General features: G+C 43.7%; 1 protein-coding gene and 1 non-coding gene across 7 annotated transcripts in view; both read left to right on the top strand.

Annotated features, from left to right (window-relative positions):
• The first annotated feature begins 21 nt into the window (after positions 1–21).
• Positions 22–93, top strand: trnaq-cug (transfer RNA glutamine (anticodon CUG)). The gene has a single exon. It is a non-coding gene; the product is annotated as a tRNA-Gln (tRNA).
• Positions 94–2115: 2022 nt separating this feature from the next.
• LOC139575519 (C-myc promoter-binding protein-like) overlaps positions 2116–10729 on the top strand; it is a 252682-nt gene continuing 244068 nt past the window's right edge. For all 6 annotated transcript variants that reach the window (XR_011674965.1, XM_071400535.1, XM_071400533.1 and 3 more), the window contains exon 1: positions 2116–2297. The gene's annotated coding sequence lies outside the window, so the exon portion shown is untranslated. The remainder of the gene's footprint in view (positions 2298–10729) is intronic.

Here is a 10729-nt window from a genome sequence, read left to right as displayed (position 1 = left end):
ATGAATGAATAAGTAGCACGGGGTTCTATGGTGTAATGGTTAGCACTCAGGACTCTGAATCCTGCGATCCGAGTTCAAATCTCGGTAGAACCTAACTTTTTCCCCCTAAAATACGGCGCAGATCCACAGAGAAGGCATGTTCTGATGGGTGGTGCCATTAGAAAGCCGATTAAAATACACTACTTGTATAAACCTGCTCATTCCATGACTAACCAGGTAAATCCAGTTGAAAGCTATGAACCCTTTCTGATGTCACCAGTAAAATCCACTTCAATCAGACGAGAAGACAGGTTAAATAAGGATGTTTAAGCCTTGAGACATGGAATGTGTTTAAGTGCTTTTCAACAGGGTATGGTAGTAGATGCCAGTCGCACCGGTTTGAGTGTGTCAAGAACTGCAACGCAGCTGTTTTTTTACACTCAACAGTTTCCCGTGTCTACCACCCAAAGGACATCGAGACAATTTCAATCAAGAATGGTCCATCACCCAAGGGACATCCAGATAACATGACACAACTGTGGAAAGCATTGGAGTCAACATGGGCCAACATCCCTGTGGAACGCTTTCGACACCTTGTAGAGTCCATGGCCCGACGAATTGAGGCTATTCTGAGGGAAAAAAAGTGGGTGCAATTTAATATTAGGACGGTGCTACTAATGTTTTGTACACTCAGTGTATACCTCCACATAAAAAACCCATGAAAACCCACATAAAAAAAAAAAAAAATGGATTTGAAGAATAATGTGATTTGCCACTAGGTGGAAGAATAGTTCTGATTAGTCTACCTTTCTAGTACTAAACTCCGTGGGGGAATTATAATTATGATAGGATCTAGGGCTAGGCTATCTACACTGAATAAAAATCTAAACGCAACATGTAAAATGTTCGTCCCATGTTTCATGAGCTGAAATAAACGACCCCGGGAAATGGTCAATTTTGTGCACACATTTGTTTACATCCCTGTAAGTGAGCATTTCTCTTTTGCCAAGATAATCCATCCATCTGACAGGTGTGACATATCATATGCTGGAGAAGTCTGCTCTTCGCTGATGAATCCCAGTTTCAACTGTACCTTGCGGATAGCAGACAGCGGGTATGGTGTTGTGTGTGAGAGCAGTTTGCTGATGTCAACGTTGTAAACAGAGTGCTGCATGGTGGAGGTGGCGTTATGGTATGGGCAGGCATAAACTACGGACACCGAAGACAATTGCATTTTATCGATGGCAATGTCAATGCACAGAGATACTGTGACCAGAACCTGAGGCCCATTGTCGTGCCATTCATCTGCTGCCATCGCCTCATGTTTCAGCATGATAATGCACGCCCCATGTTGCAAGGATCTGTACACAATTCCTGAAAATCTCCCAGTTCTTCCATGGCCTGCATACTCACCAGACATGTCACCCATTGTGCATGTTTGGGTTCTGGATCTATGTGTACGACAGCGTGTTCCAGTTTCCGCCAATATGCAGTAATTTTGCACAGCCATTGAAGAAGAGTGGGACAACATTCCACAGGCCACAATCAACAGCCTGATCAACTCTATGTGAAGGAGATGTGTTGCCATGCATGAGGCAAATGGTGGTCACACCAGATACTGACTGGTTTTCTGATCCACACCCCCTACCTTTTCTCTGTGACCAACAGAGCATATGCATTTCTGTATTCCCAGTCATGTGAAATCCATGAACTGTAACTCAGTAAAATCTTTGAAATTGTTTCATTTTATTAAATAAAAAAAATTAAACATTGAAATTGTTTTATGTTGCGTTTATATTTTTGTTTTTGTCTGGGAAATTAACATTTTTAATAACACTTCACATTAAAGTATACTTACAATTTTGTATATCATGTATTATATGTATTTTATATATAGTCCTATGCATTTTTATGTATTTTACCAGTACTTGTGTAGGCTTGCAAGTCAGAATCTTTACAATCAAAGTTTTATAACTTAGTTTGCAAAAAGTTAATTATTAGTTTATAGATAGTGTAGTTCATACATCTTTTACACAGCTATAACACAATGAAATGTTATTTTGGTGCTTCCTATAATGACATAGGGTGACCCGACAGCAGCCAAACAAAACTGCGGTACGCAACGTATTCCCCATCACAACCAAAATGGCGGAAGACGGAGCCGGGTCGGCGCTATGAAGAGAGCTGGATATAAATATTATAGTCTATTTCTAGATATCAACGGCTGATTAAAATATTGACTGTTTTGTAATGCCAGTGTGTTTTTGAAGAAATCCTGCCGAAGTTGGACGAGGAGTGATATCGCATTTGCTAGTGGAGTAAGTATGATGTTAATTAAACCGTTATTTGTGAGGAGTTGTTAAGGGTTTAGCTACGAGTTTGCTAGCTAATGTGAGGTAACCGGCTGTAGCCAGGCTAACTAGGGCGAACGGTGTTTTATTCCAGGCTGTCACTATCAGTTTAGTGGGGCACCCCTATGTGAATTTGAGCAGAATTCATGCAGTGAATTCACCGGATAACTGTCCAGACAGACAGTACCAGCCCGTGTGGAGCGTTTGCTTGTACCAGCCTCGGTGTGTCCTGCTTTTAAAGCTGCATTGTCATTGATTTAGTAGCTAGTCGGCTTCTGTAATACCTTCATGCGTATGCATATGACATGCCACATGTTGCTGTCAGTCTGTCAAGGTGGTGGATAACTGTGTGCATAATGAATATAGTTAGCTTTATATTCGTGCTCCAGAGCATGGAATCACAGTATGGGACCCGTTTATAGAACCCACCTGTGTGGCACGTCAGGTTCTCTGGAGCGGCGCAACATGTTGTGAAGGCAAGCGGTCAATGACCGACTATGACCCTATGCAGGGACATAAGGATTGACTGATTGGTTATATAGTGTCAATAGATTTTTGTCTCGGACTATAATAAAGTCATGTGTGGGTCAGATAGTCTTAAAATGAAGCTAAATATCTTCCTCTGTCAGAATAAATAATTTAAGCGGGGGAAGAAAACCATGTGTTACTTCTGCTTGGCAGAGCTATGCAGTTATTTGCAGCAGGCTTGATGAATGTGCAAACAAGAGTACACCATTAGTTACACGCTCAAGATTGAGGAAACAGCATCGTGGTTTTTGACTGAGGAAACAAAGTTGACCCTACTGTTTAGATTGAGCTGAAGTGAGTATAGTGGAGAAGTGATTTAGATTTTGTATTCACTGGGATGTCTTGTTGGCAACACAACAAGTACGCTGTTGTGCTGTGGAAACAGCTGTACGGGAAGCAGATGTGTAAAAACGTCTCCAAATTCTTGCATACTTTCATGCATGCTGGAATGATGGAGACATCAGCTATGAGTTAACTTTAGGCTATTAAGATGGATTTCATCATGTATTTCCTCACAAGAGATTAAAGTGGTGACACCATACAGAACAGACAAGTCAGATCAAATCCTACCATCACACTCTGACAGGAAGATAGACACAACCTACCCATGTGGTTTGGAAACCTCACTGCCACATATACCAGAGAGGTGTTTATATACTCACTCAGTAAACTGCACCTTTCCTCTTCTGGAGCCAGTCAACAGTCTCGATTCTATCCTATCATATTCGATTTTATTCTGTCCTGTGCGTCAATAACTAAGCTAATCCTGACAAACATTGTCAGTGTTCAACACAAACTCAGTTGTCATGATTTATGGAAAATAGTAAAACAATTGTTCGAGAGAGGAAAAATGTAAGCAGTCTGCCATGCCGTGTCTGTTCCCGTTTTAACCAACGGTGTCCTCTGTATCGGAATGTCAAAGGAGGAAAACATGTTGACCACGCAAGGAAAAACACTGTCACACGTGAGAGAGAAATACGTAAAGGTAGTCAGTCAACAGTCGAGTCCTGCCTTTGAACCACACAGCATGAAGATTAGAGTACCAGAAGCAGGGCTCAGGGCCCTGGTCAAAGTAGTACACTACATAGGGAATAGGGTGCAATTTAGGACGAAGACCAAGGCCTTGCCAAAGCCCAGGGGTCCTTTCTCACTGTGCAGAGAGGCAGCAGCTGCACCACTGATGGGCTTCAAAGCAAAGGCAACAGCCTAATGATAGAAGTGCAGATGTCAGTGTCCAGGGATAGGACATTTTAAAGGAGAACCAGACTTCGGACAGGGGAACCAGTACATACATGAGAATGTAGCCTAGTCAGAATAGAAGATGATGCAGAATGTAGCCTCGTCAGAATAGAAGATGATGCAGAATGTAGCCTAGTCAGAATAGAAGATGATGCAGAATGTAGCCTCGTCAGAATAGAAGATGATGCAGAATGTAGCCTCGTCAGAATAGAAGATGATGCAGAATGTAGCCTAGTCAGAATAGAAGATGATGCAGAATGTAGCCTCGTCAGAATAGAAGATGATGCAGAATGTAGCCTCGTCAGAATAGAAGATGATGCAGAATGTAGCCTCGTCAGAATAGAAGATGATGCAGAATGTAGCCTAGTCAGAATAGAAGATGATGCAGAATGTAGCCTCGTCAGAATAGAAGATGATGCAGAATGTAGGCTCGTCAGAATAGAAGATGATGCAGAATGTAGCCTCGTCAGAATAGAAGATGATGCAGAATGTAGCCTCGTCAGAATAGAAGATGATGCAGAATGTAGCCTCGTCAGAATAGAAGATGATGCAGAATGTAGCCTCGTCAGAATAGAAGATGATGCAGAATGTAGCCTAGTCAGAATAGAAGATGATGCAGAATGTAGCCTAGTCAGAATAGAAGATGATGCAGAATGTAGCCTAGTCAGAATAGAAGATGATGCAGAATGTAGCCTCGTCAGAATAGAAGATGATGCAGAATGTAGCCTCGTCAGAATAGAAGATGATGCAGAATGTAGCCTAGTCAGAATAGAAGATGATGCAGAATGTAGCCTCGTCAGAATAGAAGATGATGCAGAATGTAGCCTCGTCAGAATAGAAGATGATGCAGAATGTAGCCTCGTCAGAATAGAAGATGATGCAGAATGTAGCCTCGTCAGAATAGAAGATGATGCAGAATGTAGCCTCGTCAGAATAGAAGAGGATGCAGAATGTAGCCTCGTCAGAATAGAAGATGATGCAGAATGTAGCCTCGTCAGAATAGAAGATGATGCAGAATGTAGCCTCGTCAGAATAGAAGATGATGCAGAATGTAGCCTCGTCAGAATAGAAGATGATGCAGAATGTAGCCTAGTCAGAATAGAAGATGATGCAGAATGTAGCCTCGTCAGAATAGAAGATGATGCAGAATGTAGCCTAGTCAGAATAGAAGATGATGCAGAATGTAGCCTCGTCAGAATAGAAGATGATGCAGAATGTAGCCTCGTCAGAATAGAAGATGATGCAGAATGGGTAGCCATTTGATTAACTGTTCAGGAGTCTTATGGCTTGGGGGTAGAAGCTATTTAGGAGCCTCTTGGACCTAGACTTGGCGCTCCGGTACCGCTTGCCGTGCGGTAGCAGAGAGAACAGTCTATGTCAGGGGTGGGAGGTTGGAAATAGACACATAACATCGGATGGACTGCTTTAGATTTGGAAACAAAACAAATAAATGGTAATTTCACAGGCTTAGGCTTACATTGACTCAGGGATTGCAAAACAGAAACATCAATTAGGCCTAGACTAAATCTGGGAACAGAGTATTTTGTAATGTATTAGGCCAACAAATGGGCAGGGTGTCTCCTGAATGTCAGTGGGTGGGCTGTTTTTACACTGTTGTTAGGCTGGCTGTGTGTTGGCTGGCTGGCTGTGTGTTGGGTGGCTGGCTGGCTGGCTGGCTGGCTGGCTGTGTGTTGGCTGGCTGGCTGTGTGTTGGGTGGCTGGCTGGCTGTGTGTTGGGTGGCTGCTGGCTGGCTGGCTGGCTGTCTGTGTGTTGGCTGGCTGGCTGTCTGTCTGGCTGTGTGTTGGGTGGCTGGCTGGCTGGCTGTCTGTCTGGCTGTGTGTTGGGTGGCTGGCTGTCTGTCTGGCTGTGTGTTGGGTGGCTGGCTGGCTGGCTGTCTGTGTTGGCTGGCTGGCTGGCTGGCTGTCTGTGTTGGCTGGCTGGCTGTGTGTTGAGTGGGCTGTGGTCTCAGAGGATTGATGTAACAGCACTAAGTCCTGACCAGCCTTTAAGTAAGGGGTTTAATAGTCACTTACTGGCAGATGCAAACATTGGGCTTACAGGGTGTTTGTCTCTACAAACACTGTTACTGTCTATGTCATCTGTAATATCACATAAACCATTGGGCTAAACTGGGCTATAGGCCTATGCCATGTTCTATCCCAGTAACGATTGGTTTAGGCAGGGCTAGGTTACGTACAGTAACAATTGGTTTAGGCAGGGCTAGGTTACGTACAGTAACCGTTGGTTTAGGCAGGGCTAGGTTACGTACAGTAACCGTTGGTTTAGGCAGGGCTAGGTTACGTACAGTAACCGTTGGTTTAGGCAGGGCTAGGTTACGTACAGTAACCGTTGGTTTAGGCAGGGCTAGGTTACGTACAGTAACCGTTGGTTTAGGCAGGGCTAGGTTACGTACAGTAACCGTTGGTTTAGGCAGGGCTAGGTTACGTACAGTAACCGTTGGTTTAGGCAGGGCTAGGTTACGTACAGTAACCATTGGTTTAGGCAGGGCTAGGTTACGTACAGTAACCATTGGTTTAGGCAGGGCTAGGTTACGTACTGTAACCATTGGTTTAGGCAGGGCTAGGTTACGTACTGTAACCATTGGTTTAGGCAGGGCTAGGTTATGTACTGTAACCATTGGTTTAGGCAGGGCTAGGTTATGTACTGTAACCATTGGTTTAGCTAGTACTCAGCTACTACTGAGGGAAAGTCTGTCTTAATGACCTGCATCTTTACCAGCTACTACTGAGGGAAAGTCTGTCTTAATGACCTGCATCTTTACCAGCTACTACTGAGGGAAAGTCTGTCTTAGTGACCTGCATCTTTACCAGCTACTACTGAGGGAAAGTCTGTCTTAATGACCTGCATCTTTACCAGCTACTACTGAGGGAAAGTCTGTCTTAATGACCTGCATCTTTACCAGCTACTACTGAGGGAAAGTCTGTCTTAGTGACCTGCATCTTTACCAGCTACTACTGAGGGAAAGTCTGTCTTAATGACCTGCATCTTTTCCAGCTACTACTGAGGGAAAGTCTGTCTTAATGACCTGCATCTTTACCAGCTACTACTGAGGGAAAGTCCGTTCCTCACCTGCCTCCATCCCTATGTTGTGCGTTACTAGATCCCTGGACTGAATTAATCTCAATTAGAGCTCCTCTTTAATTGAAATTCCACCGTGATAAAGTTAACAGGAATTTCAATTAACTCCAGGAGTCTCAAACTGGAAAAACAGAGATAATGTTTTTGTGGGGGAGGAAAATGCAAATGTTAAAAAAGGTTAATCTCTCCTCTGCTCCCTCCGCCCCCCGCTCCTCTCTGATTCAGAGGGGTTGGGTTAAATGCGGAAGACACATTTCAGTTGAATGGATTCAGTCGTTCAACTGACCAGGTATTTCCTTTAATTTCTCTAATACACAGAACGGGGGATGGGGAGCTTATTATTAAGGTGAAAGCAATTGGCTGTCTTCATCTTCTGATGAGTCACAACATCAAAGCACCTACTGGCTCTTCCCAAAGCAAAGAGCTGCCTGTGAATGAAAAACACGCCAGGACAACAAAAAAACACAAGGATTTCGCAAACCTGTTGGCCTTGCCTTGAAGCCTTAAGCTCTCTGAAGAATGGTTTTCTGCCAGATAGTGAAGGAATTATCTAGTGTACGTCCCAAATGGAACCATATTCTCTTTGTAGTGAAGGGCCCTGGTCTAAAGTAGTGATAGATACCTAGAGTGGGTATGATGGACCAGTACCTAGAGTGGGTATGAAGGACCGGTACCTAGAGCGGGTATGAAGGACCGGTACCTAGAGTGGGTAGGAAGTACCGGTACCTAGAGTGGGTAGGAAGTACCGGTACCTAGAGTGGGTATGAAGGACCGGTACCTAGAGTGGGTATGAAGGATAGATACCTAGAGTGGGTAGGAAGGACCGGTACCTAGAGTGGGTATGAAGGATAGATACCTAGAGTGGGTATGAAGGACCGGTACCTAGAGTGGGTATGAAGGATAGATACCTAGAGTGGGTATGAAGGATAGATACCTAGAGTGGGTATGAAGGACCGGTACCTAGAGTGGGTATGAAGGATAGATACCTACAGTGGGTATGAAGGATGGATACCTAGAGTGGGTATGAAGGACCGGTACCTAGAGTGGGTATGAAGGATAGATACCTAGAGTGGGTATGAAGGATGGGTACCTAGAGTGGGTAGGAAGGACCAGTACATAGAGTGGGTATGAAGGACCGGTACCTAGAGTGGGTATGAAGGACCAGTACATAGAGTGGGTATGAAGGACCGGTACCTAGAGTGGGTATGAAGGATAGATACCTAGAGTGGGTAGGAAGGACCAGTACCTAGAGTGGGTATGAAGGACCGGTACCTAGAGTGGGTATGAAGGACCGGTACCTAGAGTGGGTATGAAGGACCGGTACCTAGAGTGGGTATGAAGGAACGGTACCTAGAGTGGGTATGAAGGAACGGTACCTAGAGTGGGTATGAAGGACCGGTACCTAGAGTGGGTATGAAGGACCGGTACCTAGAGTGGGTATGAAGGACCGGTACCTAGAGTGGGTATGAAGGACCAGTACCTAGAGTGGGTATGAAGGATAGATACCTAGAGTGGGTATGAAGGATGGGTACCTAGAGTGGGTATGAAGGATGGGTACCTAGAGTGGGTATGAAGGATAGATACCTAGAGTGGGTATGAAGGATGGATACCTAGAGTGGGTATGAAGGATAGATACCTAGAGTGGGTATGAAGGACCAGTACCTAGAGTGGGTATGAAGGATAGATACCTAGAGTGGGTATGAAGGATGGGTACCTAGAACTCTGTTCTATAACTCTGTTTCTATAACTCTGTTTCTATAACTCTATTTCTATAACTCTGTTCTATAACTCTATACTCTGTTTCTATAACTCTGTTTCTATAACTCTGTTTCTATAACTCTGTTTCTATATCTCTGTTTCTATAACTCTGTTTCTATAACTCTGTTCTATAACTCTGTTTCTATAACTCTGTTCTATAACTCTGTTTCTATAACTCTGTTTCTATAACTCTGTTTCTATATCTCTGTTTCTATAACTCTGTTTCTATAACCCTGTTCTATAACTCTGTTTCTATAACTCTGTTCTATAACTCTGTTCTATATCTCTGTTTCTATAACTCTGTTTCTATAACTCTGTTTCTATAACTCTGTTTCTATATCTCTGTTTCTATAACTGTTTCTATAACTCTGTTCTATAACTTTGTTCTATATCTCTGTTTCTATAACTCTGTTTCTATAACTCTGTTTCTATATCTCTGTTTCTATAACTGTTTCTATAACTCTGTTCTATATCTCTGTTTCTATAACTCTGTTTCTATAGCTGTTTCTATAACTGTTTCTATAACTCTGTTTCTATAGCTATGTTTCTATATCTCTGTTTCTATAACTCTGTTCTATAACTCTGTTTCTATAGCTATGTTTCTATATCTCTGTTTCTATAACTCTGTACTGATGCTGGAGTCTTGTGTTTGGGAAAATCAGAGTATATCTTTAGCCTATGCCAATAGAAGATAGAATGGGTTGTTACTTTAAGTCTCTGTGTTTCTCTAAGGACATAAGAACCTGGCTTAAAGACTTAAAGTCCTTCCATCCATATTACATCAGCTGGGGAAAAGGAAGTAGGCTAGCTGTTGAACCACCCCACCTACTGTGTTATCCCACAGTGTTGGTTGCTTTACTGCAGTCACTTTGGCAATGGAAAAAAAAGACCCCAATAGCTTCATTTATCTGTGTCCCTATAGCGGGGCACAATAGCCTGTGTCTAGCATCCCTGAAGGGACAGATAGCGTGACTGTAAGGTCAACAACACATCAGTATAAAGCTAGTCTTTTATCATTCTTCCTGATGCGCTATGAGTTAGGGCAGGGAATTACCAGGGACCTCTCCATACAATATTATCACCATGTTTAGGTACCGACACGACGATACGATATGTGTTGTGAGTCTATATGTAGTGTGATTCAATACTGTGATTTTATTGCGATTCGATGTTCCAAACATATTGTTCACCATATGTCTGCTGCAGAGAGACATGAGAAAACTAGTTTTGATCAGTCATGGACATAAAAGTGCTGAATACATGTTGGCTCACTATTTTAAAAAGTTTGGGCGCAGGTACAGCCGACTAGAGCTAGCTGGCGCTACCTACAGACCAGCGCTAGGTGACGCTACCTACAGACTAGCGCTAACTGACGCTACCTACAGACTAGCGCTAACTGACGCTACCTACAGACCAGCGCTAGGTGACGCTACCTACAGACTAGCGCTAACTGACGCTACCTACAGACTAGCGCTAGCTGACGCTACCTACAGACCAGCGCTAGGTGACGCTACCTACAGACTAGCGCTAACTGACGCTACCTACAGACTAGCGCTAACTGACGCTACCTACAGACCAGCGCTAGGTGACGCTACCTACAGACTAGCGCTAGCTGACGCTACCTACAGACCAGCGCTAGCTGACGCTACCTACAGACTAGCGCTAGCTGACGCTACCTACAGACTAGCGCTAGCTGACGCTACCTACAGACTAGCGCTAACTGACGCTACCTACAGACTAGCGCTAGCTGACGCTACCTACAGACTAGCGCTAA

The sequence above is a fragment of the Salvelinus alpinus genome, chromosome 5 (assembly GCF_045679555.1).
Source record: "Salvelinus alpinus chromosome 5, SLU_Salpinus.1, whole genome shotgun sequence".
Taxonomy (NCBI): Eukaryota; Metazoa; Chordata; class Actinopteri; order Salmoniformes; family Salmonidae; genus Salvelinus; species Salvelinus alpinus.
The sequence above is the reverse complement of the archived record's forward strand: the minus strand, read 5'-3'. Positions and strand labels throughout refer to the sequence as shown.